Here is a 25,571-nt window from a genome sequence, read left to right as displayed (position 1 = left end):
TCAGAAAAGGATAGGCTATTATACTCCAACAAACATCCCCAAATATCAATGACTTCAGGCAATGAAAGCTTCTTTCTAGCCATAGCTACATATTCAAAAGTTCTTCAAAATAGTTCTACTTACGCTAATCACAATCCATTAGAAAATAACTCTAATATTTGCTTTGGTGATCACTGCGGCAAGGGCAAAACAAAGTTGAACATTCTCTTTGGGCTGTTACAGAACTTACCCAGAAGTGACACATCATTTAAGCTGACATTTCATTGACCTGTGCAAACATGCCTAAATTCCACTGAGATCGGAAAGTAAAATCTTACTTCTTCAGGGAGGAAAACAGAATATAATTCTTAATATTTAAAATGACTACTGCAATCTAATAGTCTTCAAATATTTAGTTCACTCTCCTTATCTTATGCAAAATATACTTACACTCATCTGAGGACTCAATTCCAAAGTCCAGTCCATTTAAGACAATGAAGCTAAATTCAGTTACATGAACCATGTCTTTGCCTTTAATTATTTTTAATGAGTGATATTGTAAAATTATATTGGCATCGTTCTAAGCAATTCTCCTCTCAATCCAGAAATCTATGGTAATGAAAATTGCATAAGCTAACAAATGTAAAAATAAGTATATACAGGATGGTAAAGATTCCATTCTTACTTGCTTTCTGACAAATTAAGTGATTACCCCATTTCTTCTGCAAACACATAATTTGGGCACTTATATAAACAACTTCTGGCATTATAAAATTCAATTTCATAAAACACACATTGTACATCAAGTTTAATAAATTAAATTTCTGCTCTACATATCTTTGCATTAAAAAACAGAATATACCAATGGAAAAATATGCTAATACAAATGAACTAATATGCTGCATATTATAATTTCAAATCAAGTCAAAATTAAATGTCTAATTCAATTAAGTAGCACCAGATAGACAAATATATAATAAATTTTAAGGACAGCAAGTAATTAGCAGCTCTTATGTGCATGTTGTATAACATTATTCTACAGAAAAAAAAAAAAGCATAGACTCAGTAATCCAACCATTAATCCTGTTTGAAATGCAATATTTTAAAACATTCTTTAAAAATATGTTTATAGTGCAGGAATCCATCAAGTCAGCTCAACGTTCAATTAAAATGCTTATAAGTCATGAGATTTTCTTTTACCTGCATTAAATTTCTTCAAAGCTCTGAATGCTGCTTTGAAGGTTTTGGATTCCTAAAGTTACATTCTCCTAAGAAAATAGACATACATATGTACGTAAACATATAATCAGAGATACTACAATAATAGGAAATGTTGATTTTTCCTTCTTTCTTTAATGTTAAATTGTTAAGATTTCATTTAATTTTAATTCTTGAAGTATTATTTCTGCTTACAGTATAAAATTAGTCAGTATTAGTGAAATTCAAAGTTAATTTTTTTAACAATCAACAAGCTCTGAAGAAATGTAGCTAGCTTATGCTGCCCACTGGCCTGCCAGAAATTTAAAATTAATTGATGACATGTTGGTCTATTTTAAAAGCAGTCATCAATATATTGTTTTTCAACTTCAACCAAAATTTACATATTTAATTGTAAATTTCTTTAGACTGAAAATAAGAATAGAACAACAAGATAGTGTAGGAAGCCACATTACTGTTTAAAAGTCATTAAAAGTTAAATTAGGAAGTGTTTAAAGAAATGCTACCATCCCATCTCTATATGTGAAGCAAATAAATTATTGTACATTCTCAGGTATATTAAATGAAGCTTTTAGTAATTTACCAACATGTGACCCAGAATGGATATTAAATAGATTCAGCAATAAATAGGAAAATGTAAACTAAGTACCTCAGATTTCATAAAACACCTAAGAATAGTCACCCCAGGCTACACTTTCAGTAAAAATAATTCATTCAACTGCCATCTCAAGTAAAAACATATTACATCTGGGAAGTTTAAATTTGATGCATGTTAAGAAATAAAAGCAAGTTTTATGCACCAGAGTTTTATGTACCACCTAAGTGTAGAAAGGTAAATTTTTATAATAATATCAATATATTAGCATCAAATAATAGAATATTTGGATCCTGTTTAACTTGTAGGTAACTGTTAATTTTATATATGTACATATAAACATATGTATGTATATATGTCTGTATATATGTATTTTTCTAACTATATTCAGAACAATGTGGAATAAGAGTCTTTTCAATAAATAGTGATCAAATATTTTGAAAATTCATATAAAAATAGTGTTTGATGTCTAAAATATCTTATAAATTAAAAATCATGGTTCAGTATATTGTGGGGTAACTAGGGGCAGACCCTTTTCATGAGCCCAGGAGCTGTGTTCTGGGAACGTGTTGCGATTGTGCAGTTCTCTTGTACCAAGGGTCAGTGAAAGTGTTCTATCTTTTTTATGTAGTTTGTATTGACGGGATTTTATAACTGTAAGAAAACAGAAACAGAGTGTTGTATTTTGATCTGAAATTTGTGTATGGTAAAGTAATTTGGTAAGGTAATTGTTTTATGTATTGGAAGTTCATTTAAAAACTTGAAATATTTTCTAGAAGGGTACCAAACAAAGTGAACCACCTTTAATCTGTCTGATTAACCTAACAAAATAATTTAATGGGGAAAAAAAAAATCATGGGAATTGTAGATGTAAATTCAAAGATACAATAATAAGATTCCAGGTTAATATTAGGGTAGTTTTACATCTTTAATGAAATATGAATTCAATAAACATAACATAATATACTTTATAACATAAAGATTAAGATTTCCTGTTTACCATAAGATGCCATTATGGAAGTGAAAATGCAAGCTACAAAATAGCAGGTAGTATTTTTAACAAATATAACTGACAAAGGGATTGCATCCAGAACACAGAAATAATCTGTAAATCAATAAATAAATGAAAAAAACTTCATGATATATAAATGTACAAAACACATGAATTAGCATTCCAAACATGGATATCTAAAGAGTAAATAAACAGTTCAAAAGGAGTCCCGCTTCATTAGTCATTAGGGAAATGCAAATTAAAATCACAATGAAATACCAATACTCGCACATCAAAACAGCAACAGTTAAACAGAATTATAACATGATGTCTTTGTAAGCATGTGGAGCGACTAAGATCATCATACAATTCAGGCAGAAGTATGTTATATACCCATTTTGTAAATATTTTCCATTACTTTCAACAGTTCAACATACACATACTTTTTTTTAGCCTACACATACTTTTTAACCCAGCATTTCTGTCCTCACTATATCCAAGAGAAATTTGCCCACATACATTTCACAAGGCATAAAATAATGTTAAAAGTAGAATAACAGTGAATACTAAAAACATCATACATGGATAATCTAGGTATTAATAAAATGGGCTGCTGTGTAGTATTGAAAATGAATGATTAGAAGCCACGTGCAACAAGAATGAATCTCATATGAATAATTTTAAGAAAAAAATAGCCAGACAGAAAAGAGTAAATTCACATCATTCTATTTTAAAAACAGAGCCTAGTTTGGCATGTCTTAGATACAAATATGTAAAGTAATGAAAGAAAGGGCTTACAATGAAGTCTGGATACGTTATTTTGTAAGGAAGTAACAGGCAGCCATAAAGAAGGGACTGGGAGGGTGGCATCTAGTATACTTGCACAGTTCCTTCAAAAAATGAATGATTTTTTGTGAAAGTTAGTTGAAACTTGCACTTATGGGTTTATGAAGTTTTCTGTATAAATGCCATATTTCACAATAAAATGCTTTACAAAATTTTAACTTATTTGACAATAATCAATTATTCATATGCATTTGACTACATCAATATCAACAATTTAATTTATTTTAAATGCTCAGAATGTGTACACTTTTCTAATTTTAACAGTAATGTAACATAGTGACCATATAATTAAAGCAAAAATATCCTGAGAAATTACCACCACCCTCCTCTACCACACACACCCTACCCATAGACTTACACAAATCAGATCCTGCTCAACTCTCCATCAGCAATGACTAAATTATTCTGTTTAAGTATGAGTTATTACTCAATTAATACCAAATATTGTGTTATGTTGTATATATGAATTTTTGCATGTGCCTGCGTTTATACATATGGTAATACACTGTACACATTGTTCTGAAAATTGTTTTTTAAAACCTAAACAATTTCAATGAGATTAAAACCTAAACAATTTCAATGAGATGGCTGTGGAAATTCGCCACTATGAATTCCTTCAGAACAATCTGCCATAGGGGCTGGAGTTGGAAGACAACCTCAAGTTGATGCCTCCTTAGACTCCACTGCATAATTACTTAGGAAGCCACACTCTACCTGGACTGCTCCCAAACAAGCACAGGTATGGTGGCAATACTAAAGCTGAGCCATTTCTGTCCAACATGATACTCATACAACAGACAATCTCTGGTATAGGACTAGCCTTCAGCTAAGTGGAGATTTCCTCAGAGCTCCCCTAGTATCTGAGGTTCTTCCTACCAGCCCTTCTTCCGATAGTGTCAGAATCTGACCTCTCAAGCTTCTCCTTGCCTACTCCTGCTTCTTACCCTTTATCTTTCACCAGCCTTTCCTTCAGTAAAACTCTAACATATCTATATACCATTTGGTGTTTGCTTCTTAGAAAATCCAAATTTAATTCTTTTAAAACTGCAGCATAACAGCATATAATATGAATATACTACAGTTGTTTTAAAATTAATAAATATATTAATTGCATTTTAACTTTTTTATCATTAATTTTATAAGCAATGTTCCAAGGGAAATTTTTTTGTTCCTGTCTTGTCTGTAGATAATTATAAGTATTTTTCTAGAATAGACAGAAATGGAATGTCTGGGCCAAGAGTGAACACACTTTCAATTTTTAACTCCCAAAAGAATATACTAATTTCTGTAGCACAAACAACTGACAAGAATACCTATCTCTTCACATGTTTTTCCCAAGCACATGCGAGTGTGTGTTTATGTGTGTACGTGGTACAATAACCTAACTCATGATTAAAACCTTGAATGTCAATGTAGTAATCATCAAAGAAGACTACCTAGTGGAGAGAGAAAAAGTCTGGAAAGAACGCTGAAAATATCTATATTTAAAAAGACTAAGAAATAACTCCCAGAGAAGTAAAAGGAAAATATGGACAGTTTTTTAAATGATAAGAGAAGATAACTAAACCAAGATAAAGTATTCAACAGTGTTAAATGCTACCAAAAGTTCCTAAGATGAGAAGGAGAGTAAATGGATTTTGTAACAAGGACATCATCGGTGATCTTAATAACCATTTCTAGTGAAATAGGTTCAGAACGCAGAATGTATAGATCTCATTTTCCCCCACTGTCCAGCAATAGTGTTTATCTCTGTCACCATCATTAACTACCATTTTGTGAGCACTGGCATAGCTACAGATACTGACTGTCTGAGTTATCCTGTTCATTTCCTTTTTTGTTGTCTTTTCTATGTGTCTGCTCTCCAGTGTGGGATAAGGTGTGATGGAAAGATCATCACAGTTTTTATCATCTTGAATAGGACTATTCATTTATCTCTTCCTCAGACCTCATATTCATCAATCTTCTAATATAAACACTTTCAGATACTTTCAAATAGCTTAGCAATTGTCACTGCCCATGAATCTATGTTCACTTTTAATGCAGTCATTTCCATCTCCATAGAAAGTAAATGACCAAGTGCACAACCAAGGCTCTGGTAACCTGAAGGATTTCCTTTCACAACTGCTTTTCACACAGTGGAGTAGGGCTGTGGTTCAGTAGAGTCCATTCTCAGCTTCCCAGCTAGATCCCCAAGCAACACATCAAGGAATTATACATGAGTCAGAGGTATGAACCAAGATAGAAGCAAGAGTTGTGAGTGATGTGTGGTTGTATACCATCTGCTTATGTGGTTTACATGTGTGAGGAAGAGATTAAGATGCATGTAATTTATTGAGAGAGTATTTTTAAGTGAAATATTGTAAGGGAGTTGGAAGTATTACAAAAAAATGGAGAAGAAAAAGTTGAGCAAGAATTTTGTCTCAAGTAAAGTTGAACTATGGCCTGATTCACATGGATATTCAATGCAACAGAAATTGCAGAGGGACCTACACCTTGAGGCAGATACTCTGATGTTTGGTACCCCACTGCAATCAACCATTGGTTATGGGCCATCCTTGTGGTGCTTCATAAAGTCTCTGATAAAGGGAGCTATTCCAGATGGAAACAATTCTATTAAGGGAGTATAGATGTGAGTTGTTAGGGGCCAACATGCAAAACAACTAGGGAATGCATGCAAAGACCTTGCAAAGGGAATCTGAGCAAGCAGCGACATCAACCATAATACTCCCTGCACACACTTATGGTTTTAATAAAACCAATATCTACAAAATGTAAGTTTCCAGCTTAGTCCTCTTCTCTGATCTCACACTCATATACACTACTTACTTAACATCACCTTTCAGATATTCATTGAGAACTTAAACACGCTATTTCTGATATTGCAGTCTCCATCTTTCTTGAGCATGGTTTTCTACTGTTCCTATTTTTAGTGACAGGCACATGTATTTGTTTAAAATACAAATATTGAAGCCATGCCTAGCTACCTTCCTGTCCCACAATGACCTTCGTCATTACTTCCTTATGGCAGATATTGTCGCTTTCCTGTTAATATTTCCGTAGCTCTTATAATTCCTGTTCATGCACTTGGCTACATTTTGCACATGCCTGTGACCTTCCACCTGAAGTGTTTCTCTGATGTGCTCAGCTCATATGTGGGTTAGGTTGGAAGAACTGGAAATTATTGATTTAGGAATAACCTTCAGTTAATCATGAAGGGAATTTGGAAGCTAATTCCCTGGCATCCATATCCTATACATAGGACAATAATGGAGAATTTTCTACACTGTTTTCTAGAGACCCTCAGTAGAAAAGAGCTCAAAATGATCACAATGGCAAACTCCTCAACGACACTTCTGAACTAGCTTTCATCCTCTTCCCATCTCACTTTCCAACTCATTTACCAGTACTAAATTGAATCACATTCAAAACTTACTTTGCAATTAAATCTTTGTCTCAGGACCTACTTCAGAAGAAACCAAACTAATATATTCATAAATTTTACCACATTTATTCCTTCTGTGTTTTAAAAAATTCTGTTTTCTTTTATCCACATGACCATTACCTAAGTCCAGTTAAATAACATTTGTCAGTTTGACCAACACTGCAATAGCCTTTAAACTGTTTTCCAGGATCTATTTTGCATCTCTTTTAGCCATTCTCCTTATTGTAAACCTTAATATTTCCAAAATGTGAATATGATCATATATTAAAGCTGCTTAATGTACTCCTTTGTTTAAAAGCCAAGATAATTGGAGTAGTATAGAGTATAGTATGTTGACAGTTAACCTCCATTATCACAACTGTCCATTCACCTTCCCAAATAGCAATGATAAAATGCTGACACTGCATTTCCCAAATTAATTTGCAGTGTGGGCTTAAGATAGGACTTATGTTCTGTCATCTAGGTGTGTTCCCATGTAACTTGAAGGAATTTTAAGGTAAAATATCTTAACTCAGCCTGATGCTGTAATGTTGGCAAATAAGTTTTGATAGACATTAGTGTTTATGGTAGCCAGTGTCTACATTTCGTATCTTGGTATATTGATACTTGTTTTAGTGAAGGCACTTGTAATGGAGTCAGAAATGCCAGCAAACTTCTGATCTTTGGAAAGTCACTGTAAAGGCAAACCATACATTCATGTGGTAACACATCTAACTGATGCTTCTCCAGTGACTCCAACATTTTGAAAGCTCCTAATTTGATGTTTTAACTTTATTCTTGTTTGAAATATCTAGAATGATCTTTATTCCAAACACTTAAACCTTAGCTATATATAACCTGAAACTTAGCTGCTTTGTATATATTTCCCCAGATATAGCATCTATGAATCCCTTCATTTTCTCCATCTCATTCTCCTGGCTTTATTATCCTTTTATTTTACATTAATGTATATTGTCTCTTCCATCTATATGGACATTTCTTACTTGGAAATCCAGGCTTGTCCAAAGTAATTATAAAACTGCCTATTCACCTTTGTCATAGAGCTACAGAATCACTTTTATCAGGAAAGCCCTTCTGTGGTCCCATGTCATTAAATTATTTATGAAATTATATCATAAAACCAGGTTTCTTGCCAGGAAGTGTTCACTTTGCAAGAGTTCATTTGAAGTTTGATTATTATAGCTCATCAAACAAGGGTTTCTGAATTGTGTTCCATAAAAATATATGGACCTAATCCCCAGTACCTCAGAATGTGACCTTTCTTGGAAATAGGGTTGTTAGAGATAAGAGTAGGCAAGTATGAGGACATACTGAAGTAGCATGAGCCTTAGTCTAATATGACAAGTGCCCTTATATGAAGGAGATATTTGGACACAATAGAGACAAAGAGAAGAAGGGCATGTAACAAATGAAAAGGAGAACACCATGTTTTGCTGGCAAGCTACCACCAAAAGCCAGAAGAAAGATATGGAACATATTCTTCCCTACAGATTTAAGAGGAAGTATGAACTTACTGCAACCTTAATTTCATACTTCTGGCCTCCAGAGCTGTGCAACCATACCCTTCTGTTATTTTAAATCACCTAGTTTGTGATCCTTTGTTACAGCATCCTCAGCACACTAAGATATCAGGCAACAAGGCTCATAAGATAAAATGTTTTTGACTTTATCTCCTAAATCATAGCATCCCAAAGATAAAGAGTTTACTTATTTTGGCATATGCTTAATTTTGTCAAGTTTTATATAACTAAGGAAATTATTCAGGAATTATTAATGCAATTAGATTTGTAATGAAGAAATTAGAAGTAGAATCCAGACTTTGAGTTGGCGTATTAATTTTATATAACCATACTTGTGCCATTATAGCAGGAAGTAAATAAAAAGATGGATGCAAAAGTTGATATTATTGAAGGTGTGTCAAAAATTAAGAGGCCTACGTTCATGAAACAGAAAACTAAGGAGTTTGTTGACACTGATTGGAGATACAGTCGGGATCACATTCAAACAGAGAGGAACTAATTGTAAACTTTTACTTTAATGAGAAAGAAAGAAAGTTGACCAGGAAAATTGAGGATTAGGGAGCAGATTTAAAGGCCCATTTAAGAGTAGAGGCAAAACATTTGTAGAGGCAGTGATCTGTACACTTGAAAGAATGACAAAGAGTTGCTTATTGTGGTAAGTGGAAACAATTCAGTCAATACTTGATCTTGATGACATAGAATGTCTGTGGTAGAACAAATAGAGTAATGCAGAGAATGTTGGCAAAATCATTGGTTCTAGATTAAGGAGAGATGAGTAGGCTACCTTTATACATAATCAAGTAAAGAATTCACAAAAATAAAGTTATTGACATCGACATTAACATGTGCAGTAGAAAGAATAGAGGACTGAAGATAAATGAATATTTGATTAGAGTATGTCATTTGATTTATAAATTCCAGAAATGCTGAAACTAGAGATGGCACTTTTTCAATGGTTTCTTCTAAAGCTAATTATTTTGACATAAAATAGGTCACATGCCTTCCTTGAACCATTCATTATGACTATGAATATTCAGGCCCTGCATACATGCCCATTCCTGGTTAACTGGGGATTCATCTTGACCCCATCTTAAATATATAAGACTGGCAAAAATGAGATGTGTATTTCTCCATAGAAAGAGTTCAACGACAAGATGAAGAGAAATTGGATGTTGGGTTGCCAAAAAATTGCATAGGTCAATGGAAAACACTCTAATTATGATAAATATATTTTTAAACAGATTTAGCTGCCTACTTTCAGGAACACAACTAAACTCTAACATTGACTATAGCATACAAGAAAGGATAATGTGAAGTCAGCAGTATAGATAATAAACTGAGGTGTTTACTTTTTGGAAAACATGAAAAAGACAAGGATTCAATTCATTCAATAATTATTGATCACCTATTCTGTGCCAGAACTGTTCTTGGTACTGGGCATGCATTAGTATATACAACAGTTAAAAATACCCTGCTCTTTTGGAATTTAAATTTAGTATCATATTGCAAAAGGCACACAGCAAACACACAAAAAATAAGTTGCCTAATTAGTTATAAGATTATATCTCTGATGGAAAATAAAATATACAGAGATTGAGAGGTATAGAAAGTGGCATGTCTAGAGTTAAATGGCTTCATAACAGTTTTAAAGAGGTTGTTCAACCATGCTTGATTGAAAAGGAGACATTAATACTAACTGGAGGACATAGGTCAGGGAGTCGTGTGAGCTCCTGGGAGATAATCTGTTCCTGTTAGAGAGAACACCTCGTGATAAGGTCCTAACTTTGAGGATGCCCTGTACAAAAAAATAAAAAAAAATAAATATAGTAACAAGACTGAATATAACTGGAGCAGAGTGGTCAAGGAGAGAGTCATGAACAAGGAAGTCAGAGATATAACCAAGATGGGTTAGTTAGGGCTTCGTAGGTCAGGTACTGGCTCTGCTTTTACTCAATGAAAGGAGAGGTCTTTGGAGGGTTTACACTTCAACAGTTATTTTATGTGACCCAGTTTAAAAAATGTTACTCTTGCTGCTGCTTTTAGAAGAGAGTATCTAAAAAGTGGTCCCAATATTCCTATTTGAATTGGCTGAGTTGCAGAGGAGTTTCAGAGGGAGGCCCTTGCCCTCACTCGAAGTCATGCCTTCGCCCCATTGATTTTCTTTAGAAAAGCCCATACTTTACAGGTAAGTTAGTAACTTCGTAACAATTTCACCTGGAGTACACTTGCCTCAAGAAGTAAATGATCCATTTCTAAAGTGCATTTTCTTTAAAAAAAAAAAGTCAATATTTTATTTTTATAAGTTGTGTGCAGTTCCAACTATACAGTGGGGTCAAAAGCAGCTATCCATCAAAGCACTTATTTAACAAGGCTAATGAACCTGCCTCACAGAAAGAGGGACACAGCTCAGTGGTAGACTTAATGCATTTAACCCTTATTCCCCACTGCGTACAAAACACACCAGCTATGGAAGAATAAGCTAGAAATGGTTCTAGCATTCCTCACTATAAAGAAAACACAAAGTTTTAAGTGTGAAGTTTATATTATCATATTTTAGTTTCCATTTCAACGTAATTAAAAATAATTAAAACAAAGTAATCAAAACAAAAGATTGAAAAAAATAAAAGAGAAATTGACAAACACACAACTAATCATCACACCATCTCAGTAAGCAAGTTATGGTAATTTTTGCATTGTTCTCTTATAGTATTTTCATGTGATTATTTGCATTATTTGAAAAGTGATGTTGTAATTTTGAGTCTTTATTTTTCCACAAGTCAATTTGTTATATTTGCTTTACATATTGCCACAGTATCTTTCATAATAGATTTTATAATAACAGTATAATATTTATTCAAGTGTGTGTAATACCATTGTCAATTTGTCTTTATAAAAAATAAAAAGCTCTGTAGAGTAGGCTATCCTATTTTATACAATGATAGCTACTGTATATTTTGTATAAATATATTCAACCCTCCTTTCCCTTCAGCTTTCTGAAATTTTCATATGATTTTTACTAATAAAATGCTAATGGAACACATAATTGGCACATGCTCTTACAAATGCAAATTATTTCAAATTGCTGTTTTTCTTTCTTTACTAATCTCCATGATTGACATTCTATAAGAAATGAATATTTTTGGCTGCCGAACAAAGACATGAATATATCTTGGATCAGTTCCATCATAAACTGCATTTATCTACCATTAACCCATTGTTTTATCTCCATGGCATTTGCTTTTTTTTCATTTTAATTTTTAAATGAGGCATTTGTAGAATAGCCCTCAATATTATGGTTATTTTGTGGAATGAATAATTAGGAAGGTTCTGCAGAAGCAGAATTTGGACTGAGGTAAATTGGCCAATAAGACATGTATTAAGATGGATGAATATCTGTTTGTTCCATAAAACAGTTATGCCAGACAGCTGACTACTAAGAGTTATCTACATTCTTTCAAAAATTCTTAGGTATATGTAGAGTTTCATGTAAAAAGTGGAAAAGTAGAGTAAATAAATTTTTTGCAATATCTGTGTAATGGAAAGATCAACTTTTAATAAATGTTAAGAGAGAGATGTATCATAATTTGTCCAATAGATAAGATGGGGAACAAAATGCAAAATGATTCTGATATGAAAATCATGATTAATTATTCTGAGATTGCTTTATGCTGAGGATATATGGAATATACACATGAATAAAACACTAAAGAAAATTCCTAACATTTTAATCCATGCCAATATTTCTTCAATAAATATTTAGATATTTAGCAATTATAATAGTTGCTTCACTAATTGCTTTTTTTCCGGTTTTTACCTTATATCACAATGGGAATATTTAATACTTCCCTTGTGCATTAGTTAGTGTTCTCTAGAAAAACAAAATCAACAGGAAATATTCATAAATATAAAACTTATAAAATTGTCTCACATAATTGTGGGAATGTAGAGTCCAAAATCCACAGGGCAGAATGTGAAGCTGACGATTCTGATGGAGGGTCTGGATGAACTTCACAGGAGAGGCTCCCGGGCTGAAGCAGGAAGAAGCCTGTGTCTTTTGAGTCCTCCTTAAAAGGCTTTGAGGGATTAGATTAAGCATCACTCATTAAAGAAGACACTCTCCTTGGCAGATTACAAATGGAATCATCCGTGGATGTAGCTGACGTGATGATTTAATTCTATGAAATGTTCTCATAGCAAAAGACAAGCCAGCACTTGTGCAACCAGACAAACAGGTACCACCACCTGGCCAAGTTGACACATGAACCTGACCATGACACCTTGTTGTAGAGATTTTCAAATGATCAAATTCAAAAAATTTCTGAATGAGTATTTATTTAATCATTTAATGGTATTTACTGGGCAAGTATAAGATGTTTTATTATGTGACTCAACCAAATGAATATATAGAGACAGCTTCCCTCATAAATCTCCAAACACAAGAATAAAATGACATATGGTTCTTGCCTACAGAAGTACCTAGTTTAGAAGAGAGAGAAAATAGAAATCAAATAATTATCACAAAAAGTATATTTATATAGAAATGTATAACAAAGGATAAGACTAGGGAGAAGGAAATAAATTTTGTATTTGGTGGTATGTAGAGCATTACAGTAAAAAGTTATAAGAAACACATAGTTCTTACATAACAAATAGAATTATTTTAGGTTAAAATAATAGGAACGGGAAAATAATTCCTGGAAATTAGAACAGCAGTAACAGGTTGGCATAATGTGCATTCTTGTCCTTTGTGGTTATTTGATAAAGTGTTTTATCAGTTGTAGCTCTTAGATACAAAGAATAGAAATATATTTTGGTTAACTTAAACAAAAATAAATTGCCTGAGATGATATCTGCCACCTCATAGAATTAATGGGAATGCCTGAGAATCGATTTCAGAAAGCAGGTCAAAAAACAGGAGTGTGTGGGCAGCAGGAAAATAAGCTGGTCATAATTTTGCTTGGAGTAATCTCTAACTGAATAGACCATACTGCCAGTGCAGCCTGTCTCTTGCTGTCATCAATGTCATCAATTCTTAACTGTCTATAGGATTTTGTGTAATTTCTGTAAGGTACAGACTCGTAGGTAATAGCATTTGATTGACAAATTATGGACATTAACATCTAGGGATGGAGGAGAGAAATTTCTGGCCCATATTGGGTTTCTAGCCAGAGGTTAGTGGCAACACAAAGAAAATATGCACTATCAGGGGGAAAAGGGTAAGGGCAGGTCTAAAATAATTAACTAAGATGACATTGCCAAGAAAGTTTAATGCTATTACACAAATTTTGGACTCTGGATTGTAGGCAATGAAGAGTCATAGCTGCAGCTTTTTTTTTTTTTTTAAAATGGACACATGGGCAGGCACCAGGAATTGAACCTGGGTCTCCAACATGGCAGGTGAGAATTCTGCCACGGAGTCTCAGTTGCACTGCTCCACAGCTGTTATTTTAAGCAGAATGAATAATCTTGTCAGAATGTGTTTCAGAAATAACCTTGGTAACAATGTAAAAGGTAATAGTACTGCAACTATGAGTCTGCTAATAGAAAATTTTGGTGACATAATATTTCCCGTAACAGATAAGTGTTTTAAACAGGATATTGGTGGTGATGGTGAGTAGAATGAAAAGAAAAGAATGGATGTGAAAGCCACTTTCAAAGTAGAATTTGAAGAGCTTAGTAATTTAATGGATGATAGCGACAACGGAGAGAAATAAGCCAGAGTCCGGCATGGCTGGCGAGAACTCTACTTGCTGAGCCACGTGGGCCACCCAAGATGCTTTTAAAAAGAGTTTTTAAATTAGTTCAGTTTAGGATCCACCAATTTGAAATACATCGAATGCACAAAATTTTTAAATATTGATCTAGATTTCAAAGGCATAGTTAAAGTTTTCTTTAACATAAGGAACATTCGTATTCAAAGAATAGTTAAAGCAAGCTAAACCAGTTTAAAAAAAAAAAAGGTAGCAAAAACCAAAGTTGTACTTTTGTGCAAGTTAAGAAAATTACTTCCAAAAATGAGTAGTTTACTGCCCACTGTAAATTTTTCAAAGTACTGGGCTACCTCTTATTGAGATCAAATAGAAGTGAAGTGCTAGAGGTTTAGCTGATAGATATTCACTGATAATTCTTCATAGACCCATTTCTTCAGAGTAATAGGGAAGGATCATGAATACAAGGGTTAAAGAGTGAATTTGCAGTGGCAAATGTTTAAAAATATTTTTTAAAAGATATGTGGCTGCTAAGGAAGAATAAGTAGGATGGTAACGTGAAAAAAAGTATTATAAAATGGAAAGCTGAAATGCTATTTTAATCCTAGATTAGCCTAATGTAATTTACTTCTTTGTTTAAGAGGTTGGTTTAATGTTATTTGAATTATACATAACTAAGAGCCCATATATTTATTGCTTAGTCATTTAATTATTGTTCATGATGATAACAATTTTAATACCCTATATGTGACAATGACTTCAAATGATATAATAAGATAGTCTCAAAATTTATGCAAAAGTTTATAAACATTATAAGCCACATGTATTCATTTGAAATGTAACAATTTGAAATAAAAGTTTTGAAATCTCACTTTGGCAGTTGCCATGAATATAAAAAGATTGTATTTAATTTTCCTCTGTATTAAAAATTGGTTAATTTTATTGAAAATATATTTAATTGAAAAGAAAAGAAGGAAAAGTGAAAAGAAAATTGTAAGAGAAGGCGCTATCTCCTACTTCTACTGAGAATATTAAGAAACAAATGTTTCACTTTCATCTCATCCTTTTTTAGAGGATTATTGGAAATGAAAATGAAACAAACATTTTAGAAAATTACTAATAGAAACTTTAGTAGAATATGAAATATTTGCCTGACAATGCATCTTAAAACACCTTTGTTCCAGAGCTCCCTCAAAAGTGTGGCAAACTGGTCAAAACATTATCAATGTGCCAAGGTATTTATGGCCTCCACATTTAAGTCCATCAACTAACCAAATCTACTGCTTTTAGTTTCACACGTCCTTGTTAACCCTGTACTACTTAAACTAGCATTCTTTATATGTCCCATAATGCAAACAATTTGAATCACTGCTTTGACCAGTATAGCATATGTTATACATTATCATTTCATTTTTGTGCCTCTGAAGAATATTAATTAAAAGTGAAATATTAGCTGGCTCAGTAATTTTTTCTTCATTATGAAATCATACATTATCATGACAGCAAATGTAGTCAAAAAATAAAGTAAGCCAAAAGAAATCATTTTTTATCCCAATATTCAAACATATCTATTGTTAGCATTTTGATATATTTCTCTTAAGGCCTGTGTATGCGTGCCCATGTGTGTATGCATTTGTTAAATAAGCCTGGCCTATAGAAGTTATATTCGGTGAATGAGTGAATGGTTATTGTGAAAAGCCAAAAAGGAAAAGACATAGAGAGCTTGCAATTTGGATTCATAAATAATATTCAGATACTGAAGAGGGTGAAACCGTGTTATTGCATTTTCAGTATGAAAGGGTTTTATTCAAAAGTCTACTAAGTGATGACTGTATCTTCAGAGTCAAAGGTTTTTTTCTTACTAGGAGCACAAAAAAAGGGCAGATAGATAGAGGATAATCATTTAATTTAAGGTTGGCATTTAAACCACTGGATTTATGCAAGAATATTCTAGAGCAGCAGTCATTATTTCTTATTTCCTTTTGATCATATAAAAAATATGGATATATTGGCCTACCAAAAAAAAGCACCCCCAGGAAGGTATTTCCAACTGTTATATTTAGAAATAGTATCTCTAAATTAATTTTAATTACTAAATGCATATATATATATACAATAAAATATATAAAAATGAATAGTATGTATTTTTGCATATTAATTTTGTTAGTTCAATGTCTTTGACACATATACATATTTCAAGAATTTATGTGCATAGATAAATCCATATAATATAGTCTTTTTTCTCTAGATTAGAAGAGAAAAGATATTTTGCATAAGTTATTAGATTCTGGATCCTATGTGTGAATCTCTAGAAAATTAAGGGTGTTCTTTATTTTTCATTTACCTAAAGACTCCTCTGCAGGCAGCATTTGTGGAATATCTACTTTTATTTTAGCGACTTTAATCATTTCTTAATCTTAATGAATCAGGTTATGATTTGAATATTTTTATAATGGGAAAAAGTACCATATGACTTAAAAAGGGAAAACTGTGTACATACTTTTTGTACCATATGACTTAAAAAGGGAAAACTGTGTACATACTTTTTATGTGCTACTAATTGGGATATTTTCATTTTGTAGGAACCTTTGATTTTATAATCATTCAATTCTTAATAGTATTTCTGTATATATATTATTTTTTTTCTTCTTTGTTTAAGCCTTTGGGTGCACAGAACTAAATTGTGTGAATTCTTCAGTTCATGGCACACTATCTTCATTGTTTAGTATAATACTGCGCTTGGGTTTTGCTATAATTTATTATTTGATTATTTTTACTTCCCATCATGATGCTATCAGTATGCAGAAAAGGCAACTGATATAGACTATGTGGCCTGTCATATTCAGTCAAGAGTATTAATAAATTCATATCATTACAAAAAGAAAGTAGCTAGATAACATTGTATGATTTATTTTAAGTGAATTAAATAGACTTTGCATGGCAAATAAAGGTATGAAAGGCTGTAATCTTTGATAGGTCTTATGCTTTAAATGAGAATTTATAATAGATTATGGGCAATTTGGGAGAAAATGCTGCACCATTGAGAATTAAATAACCAATTTTATATGAAGAATCCCATTTTTCATTTTACTGCTTTTTCCTCTATGTTGGAGACAGAAGAAAATGTGAATGGCCTGTAGTTCTGCAATTAAGGATTAAAATGTACACATGAAAATTAATTTTATGTTAAGTATACAATTCAGAATATTTTGACCTTTATATGTTTTTAGTTGCCAAGGCCAAAAACCTCAAAATTATTACTGACTCCACTATTAATAAGTGTTTTCTAGGGAAAGAGAAACAACAGAAGATATATGTGTATATAAATTATGTAAATGTTATGAGATTTTTTAATAGGAATTGGCTTGTGTGACAGTGGGATGGGCAAGTCCAACTGAAAGTTTTGATGAAATCCTAGGGAGAAACTGGCTGCTGAAGTAGAGATGGAAATTTTCCCTTTTGACTGTTGAAATCATCACTTCTCCCTTTAAGACCCTCAACGGACTGAACAGACATCTCTTATTATTGTAGGTGATCTCCTCAGTTGATTGTAGATGTAATCGATCATAGATCTAATCAACTGACTGATGGTTTAAATCCAATGAAATGTCCTCACAGTAATTATTAGGCCAGGGCTTGCATGACTAAACTGGACACCCTAATCTATCCAAGTTCACACAACTCCTTTTTATGGTACCTATCCAATCCTCCAAATTCTTCGGCACTAGCTAAAGAAAAAAATCTGGATTCTAACCATTATCAGTTCCACCGTTTTGATTCTGAATGAAGATACCACTTACCACATATCTCAACTGGATTACTGCTGCTAATTAATTGCTACACCTCTGTCTACTTCATCATGGTCTCCCTGTATTTGATTCTCTCCATAGCAACAATGGTTATCTTTTAAAATTCATATTATATTTGCTTCTGCTCAGAACCTTCTAAGAATCCCCATCCCACTTTGGTTTAGTAAAAGCAAAAGTGATTACAAAAGTCTATTTTCCTAATTTTCAATTGTTCTCTAAGTACAGTTGCAGCCACACTGTACTCCTGACTATTTTCCAATCTCACGCTCCTGCCTCAGGGTATATGCATTTTCTGATTTATCTACTTGGAACTTTTCTCTGTCTAGGCAAAGTTCACTCTTATGTCTTTCTTGTGCTCAAATATCACTTTCTCAGTTACAAATGTGACTGCAAATCACAGCTCTTACTCTATGCTTAAATTTTTTCTCTCTGTCATTTTTTTCCAAAGCAGTTATTATTGTGCTTATATTTCCTTGTAATCTATTAGAAATTTTTAATTCTGTTTCTCTTATCTTCATCTACACAAACATTTAAACCAGAAAAGAGTTTGTTTTTAAAGTTTAATTTGTTTTGTTTATTGATTTATCACTAGGAACTAGAACACTAGCACAGAGCTAGTTCTCAATGCATATTTATGATATAAATAGGTGGATGACTTTTGAGGCATCCTAATATATATAAATAGAAATACTTCTTAATAAGTAACAGTGGTTTTCATGTTATATATCTTGAGCATTAAAAACAACAATCTATCAATGTATTTAGCTATTATCAGGGGAGATATTTTTGTGAAAAAGTGGATATTTGCTGGTGTTTTTCTATGCCGGTAGATCTATGAGGACCACCTAAATTAGACTGGTATCAATCTCACCTTGTTTCATCAAAGATACATTTTAAAAGTTGATTTGAATGAAAATATTCTGCTAAAAAGTTTAAATATATGTGAATATTAATGTATTAAGCTTTAGTTGAGCTCGTATGTAAATCTGAAAAAAATAGGTCCTTTATCAGTTCTCACTTGAGTTTTTTTTTAGGATAACATGCAATTATTCAGAGTGATCTTGAAGTAAATTAACTGTTTTCATTCATATTTTGAATATATTTTGTCTTAGAAAAGCTGCTGAATGCTATGAATAAATGATCAGGCTTGTGTCCTTGATTTGATTAGCTTTTTTTTTTCAAATCAAATCTTATTATTGCAATCAATGTCTCTCATGGAACACTCTCCTCATATTGGATGCATGCCTGATTTATCCAGTTGCAGGCCAACTAATTGCTGGGACAACAGATGGGTCAATTCAGTCAATGTGCTTATCTGCCAAGTACAGCTGAAACAGATTACATCCCAAAATGTGATAGAATTGTAAATATAAATATAGAGAATTTTAATTCTTCTCTTTCTCATCTTTCTTAATTGTAGAGAAATAGATGACTCTCTAGGTTGGGTCAAAATTCTGCATGCTAATCTAGGAAAAATCCTGCTATAGGGAAGAATGATGAAAACCTTACAAAAGTAAATACACTCTGTTCTAGTTTGCTAGCTGCCAGAATGCAATATACCAGAGACAGAATGGCTTTTAAAAGGGGAATTTAATAAGTTGCTAGTTTGCAGTTCTAAGGCCGAGAAAATGTCCCAATTTAAACAAGTTTATAGAAATGTCCAATTTAAGGCATCCAGGGAGAGACACCTTGCTTCAAGAAGGCTGATGAAGTTCAGGGTTTTTCTCTCAAGTGGAAGAGCACGTGGTAAACATAGTCAGAGTTTCTCTCTCATTTGGAAAGGCATATGGTGAACATGGTCAGGGTTCCTCTCTCATCTGGAAGGGCACATGGTGAACAAGGCGTCATCTGCTAACTTCTTCTCCTGGCTTCCTCTTTCATGAAGCTCCCCAGGAGGCATTTTCCTTCTTCATCTCCAAAGGTTGCTGGCTGGTGGATTCTGCTTCTCGAGACTATGTCATTCTACTCTTCTCTCTCTGAATCTCCTTCATTCTCCAAAATATTTCCTTTACTAAAGGATTCCAGAAACTTTCAAGACCCACCCAAAAGGGTGGAGGCATGTTGTCACCTATTCCAATATAACAACCACTCTCGATTGGGGTTACATCTCCAGGGAGATGATCTGATTACAAATTCAAACATACAGTATTGAATAGGGATTATTCTGCCTTTCCAAAATGGGATTTAGATTAAAACATGGCTTTTAAGGGGACATACATCCTTTCAAACCAGCAGATACCCAAACCATCACTGCCAAGAATAATTTAGTCAAAAGTTCTGTTTTTTCTTTAATTCAGACTGCATTAGAAATATGATGGCCAATTAGTATATCACAGTGCTCAATACAATGTTTGATTCTAAATAATTATTTATTGTTGCATTGAGGAATCTTTTTAGCAACTCATGAAAGACTATGATAATTTTTTTTAGCAAACTGCTTAATGATATACTCTTTCCAATTTTTTTCTATTATTTAAAGTGAGTCAAGAGTTTAGTAATGATCATTCAATTGAGTTTTGATCCCATTCAGGAGTCATTCATTAACCCACTACAACCAGAAAATTCTCTAAGAAGAATCCTGAATTATCTGATTGGGGTTTTCATGCCCATTTCAAGACCACCCATGTGATAGTGGCAGTGGGGGAGTGCTCTCAATTGGTCCAGGTTTTTTCATGTATAAGGAGGCTGAATCTATAATGAGGGAAAATGAAAAGATGGAGTGCTCATCCTTGGATTCTTTTTGAATCACTTTGAACCAGCTAACTACTCTCATCTATGTCAAATATATATGGATATCTGCATGCTCTTTGTTAAGGTTTCTTGCAAGGCAATAAAGCTGATTTTTGTTAGTAACTTAGGGATTCAAGATCACTGCTTCATAGTACTACATGGAACAAGATTCTTTACAATCCATAAACATATCAAGAGGTACCTGCTTACTATTTGGTAACTTTCTTGTAATATAGGCTTCTTATGACTTGTGTGGGGTTCCCAAAAACAAGTGTAAGTATTTCATTATAATTGTCATTGTTAATCCCAATAGTATTTGATCATGAAGAATTCCTGATAAATTTCAGAGACTTTTCCCAAAACATTATATTTTTAAGTATCCTATTTTTCACTGCCTATTTTCTTACTTGTTATTCATTCCAGATTATAAAAGGTAAAGTGTTGAATAACCATGATGCATTCCCTATCCATATTTCTGCTGTTTCGAAAACTTTGTTAGGAGAAAATCTTATTTCACAAAACCTTATATTACAGGTCAAGAAATTAATATTATAGTTAAAATAGATTTTAAATTAAAATATAATTTTACTTTGAAGTAGTAATAAACTTAATTGAGTTTGTAAGAGCTCATCAATTACCAAGAAAATTATATCCGTATTCTTATGCTTGTTTTTAAAGTTAAGACATGGTGATGATTTATATTAGTACTAGGATTCTCTTTCTATAATGTTTCTATATTAACTAATACTAAGAATCACAACTCATACGCCTGTAGATCCACAGTTGGCAAACACTTGTGAAGAACTTTTATTTAATAGTATCCAAAGTCTTAATGCTGGATTGAATATGTGTAATTATTTTTAAATAAATGATATGAGAGATTTTAACTGGTACTTAAAAATACTTTCAATAGAGTCTTACAGATATTAAAATAATTTTGATTTTTTGGTGGAATTAATTACAATGCTTAGCAGATTTATTCTTTTGTACCTTAAGGGTGCTCTTTCAGAACTACAACAAAATAATAGCTAAAATTTATTCAGCACCTCATATTATCAGGAACTTTGCTAAATGTTGCTTACATGTGAAAAGTTAATATTTTCAGGTGCTAAATAAGATTTCTACACAGCATGTACCCTCCCCTCAGTCAGGCAGCAACTCTCTAGAGAAAAAATAATCAAGTAAAAGTAGAGAAAGTTTGCATTCCAATAACAAATACTTTGTTTTAATATAATTCTGGTTTTAGTATTATTATTCAAGTCTGACATAGAAGGACTCAGAGCTTTTTTATGACTTTAACAACATAGTATGAATGGATGAAAAGACAACCTTTTTTTTTTTTCATAGATTTTGGAAAAATTAAACAGATCAGGGAAGGAAGAACTAATGAAAAACATGTTTGAAGTTCCAAGAACAAGATCAGAACTGAGGAAATCAGAGAGTCAGTAATCAGAGATGCCCCTCCCCAATTCGAGGACACATGAATGTCATCGACAGAAGAAACAGCACATATTTTCAGGACTACAAACTTTCAGTGTATTTCTTATGGTATGGCATTAAGATGAGGTCCTCTCATCAAAATAAACCATCATAATTCCATAGATCTTAATCATGCTCATACTCTGATAATACATTGCTTAGTCCTCATCTGTATCAATCAGGGTTAAAAATATATATAATGGAAACCACTCTGGGTGTATCAGGAAGAAAGTATTAAATTCATAGCATTGGTGCTTACAGAGCTATTACAAGGGCTGGAATAGTGGCAGTCAAGGGGACTTTGAGAGATAATGGTTTTCAGGTTACACCAAACTAGAAGTTGAGCAACCTGGACTGTAACTGCCATCATTGTTGTCTCCAAACATCTTTCTTAACCGTGGAGCTGATGACTGAACACTGGAATGCGAATATAGCACCAAAATTCACTCAGGTGTCCTCCCACCCCCCCAATTTTTTATTAGCATATATGGGGGAAAAACATGGCATCTGTTCCACTTCCATCTTCCCAACAACATTTGAGTTACGTCTCATTGGTGAAATCTTATCTGCATGAAGAATGATAATTGGAAGGGATGCTGGTAAATGTTATTTTTAACATTCCAGCTCAACAAGAGGAATTGAGGCTTTATCTGACTTTAAACGGCACCTTAATTTTCTTAAATGATCTGGTTCTTTACTCCATGAACCAGATTTGTTCAGTGGGTCAGATATTCCACAGGTATTTTGGACCTAAAGATGATCCGATCTGCTGAAATCTTCACCTTTGTTTGCCTAACATTGCTTCATAATTTTGTTTCATGCTGCACCTATTCTATAGGTCGTGTGCATTTGTGTGTGTGTGTGTGTGTGTGTGTGTACTGTATGTATATGTGTGTTAATTTGTACTCTAAGGTTGTCAGAGAGCCTGGAAAATCTAACCTTATATTTGATTACTACCTGCTTCTTAGCCCACCTTTCTTATCTTTCTTTATTATCCCTTTCCTCCCCATCTCTATACCGCTATGCCTAAAGGAGAAGTCCTACATTCCCTACCATATTTTCATTTGATAATATCTCCTTCACGATACCCCTAACAATATAGTATTTCCTTTTATCACTTGTGTATATTAACTATAAAACTTTGGGAAGCACTGCCTTAATGTAGGATTTTGATAGAGAATAGTCATTTAACCAGGTGAGACCAAGTAAGACCATATTTTTGTGTTGTTATTTAGCAATAGCTGAGGCTCCAAGCAATCTTGTGGTTGAGAAACAGAATAATTCCTGGTTTTCAGTAGGGATTTTATATATCTCAGAATAGTAGAGAGAAACATCAGCATCTCTGAGGTACTACAGAGTAAATCTTATAGTACATTAAGAAGGTTAAGAGCACAACCTTTGGAATACAGCAATTCTGCATTTAAATGAGCATACTAAACTCTGACATTTCAAGAAATTATAAATTATATCTATTTCTTAAAATAGCCGAAGTTCAATTTTGAGTACTATTACATAATCTAGTTTTAACATAGTACAGAGTCTCAGTGCACAGTTGTTATTATTAATATTATTTACTAAGAGTAAGCAATAGATATTTGTATTAAAACTATTAGTGTAGGGTCCTAAATACACTGGGAGCTCTGCAAATATAGAAATGAAAAAAAAAAAAACAGATAGAAATAAATTTGTAAGAAATGCACAAATGTATTTTAAAGACCAAAAAGCCATATAAATTTAAAAGTGATTCAATGTGTAAACATATATTGCATATTATGTGCCGCAAATTCTCTTTCATTTTGAGCTACAGCACTTAACAAAACAATTCACAATCCAATGAAGATATTCATGATTAAAAAACAAGCAAATAAATATCATAAGGTTATGATTAAAAAACAGGCAAATACATCAGTTTGAGGAAAATAAAGTAAACTAAACTGAATAGAATGGAATGGGGAAAAATGCAGAAAAGTGATAACAGAAAAAAACAAAACAAAAACAAAAACAGAAAGTTAGCAAAGGGGTATGTTATCAGTTTATGGCCAAGGCCATTGCACGTTTTTATATCTTGTATTGAATAAGATGGGATGTCAATAAAATGCTACAGAAACAAAAGACATCATCTTGCTTAGTTTTTAAAAGGAACTTGCTGGTTGCCATGTGGAAATGGATTTAAGCAAAGCATAGACGAAAACTTGGAGAAACATTTAGAGTCTCTTGCTAAAGTGTGGTCTAGAAAGATGGTGATTTGGATCAGGAGGTAGTTATATAAGAGAATAAAATAGTGTCCTTCTGAATATATTTTGAAAATAGAACCTTCAATATTTGATAGTGAATGTAAATTGCAAGAGAATAATACACAAAGGATGACTTTGCTATGTTGGTTTCAAATAATTATAGGACAATAGTTACCATTAAATTGACATGGGAACGACCAAAGGCAGATGATGTTTGATATGAATGGTGAGAGAAAATAAAATTTGACTTTCAACATACTAAATTTGAGATTCCCTTTTGGTGTCAAAATGCAGTTCCAAATTAGGAGTTTCTTGTGCCATTATGAGGTTAAGGTAAGAAGTGGGGTTACAGGTATTAATTGGAAATCTTTACTTTTTATAAGTTATATCAAGCTATGGGTCTGTTCCTGTGAAATTATTTATGGGGATTAATTAAGAAATTTCAATATCAGTGTAATAGGGCATAGCCAATATATAAAAGTTAATTAGAAAAATAGGTTAGAATAGGATATATAGGTTAGAGGAAAATTTAAAAGTCAAAATGCATCACAAATAGTGTGGGTCATATTTTGTGAAAGCATTTGGCTTTCATTCTGGGAAAATATGTGATTTTCTTCATTCCACGAATCATAACTTTAAGCTGCAGTTAATATGATTTGTACATAGGAAACTTTACGGAAAATAAAGAAATTAGTTTGAATTAAAAGGAGAAAATCAAACAACAAAATTCCCACATTCTTTCCTTCCTATTGCTGAACTTTAGATGTCTACCTAAATATGCTAGTTAGCAGTATCCTTCTTTCTATGAAAAAGAGAAAAAGATGAAGTTTTGTTTGTGAAAATACAAGATGTTAATGGCATTTATGCAAAATCAAAAAGGTTGGTCAAAATGTCTCAAGGATGGGCGAGTTATAAAGACAGGGTGAAAATGAGAACAAGAGCAAGAAGAGAGGGAGAAAGAAGAAATTAAAATGGAAAATGAGAGGAAAAATATAGAATGTTTACATCCTTTGAAACACA

General features: G+C 32.8%; 1 long non-coding RNA gene across 1 annotated transcript in view; it reads right to left on the bottom strand.

Moving 5' to 3' along the window:
- The window catches only part of LOC143663689 (uncharacterized), a 148,173-nt gene extending 135,560 nt beyond the window's left edge, over positions 1-12,613 (bottom strand). The window contains exon 1 of the long non-coding RNA XR_013166123.1: positions 12,520-12,613. This is a non-coding gene — a long non-coding RNA (uncharacterized LOC143663689). The remainder of the gene's footprint in view (positions 1-12,519) is intronic.
- Positions 12,614-25,571: the final 12,958 nt, after the last annotated feature.

This window comes from Tamandua tetradactyla, chromosome 19 (genome assembly GCF_023851605.1).
Source record: "Tamandua tetradactyla isolate mTamTet1 chromosome 19, mTamTet1.pri, whole genome shotgun sequence".
NCBI lineage: Eukaryota > Metazoa > Chordata > Mammalia > Pilosa > Myrmecophagidae > Tamandua > Tamandua tetradactyla.
The sequence above is the reverse complement of the archived record's forward strand: the minus strand, read 5'-3'. Positions and strand labels throughout refer to the sequence as shown.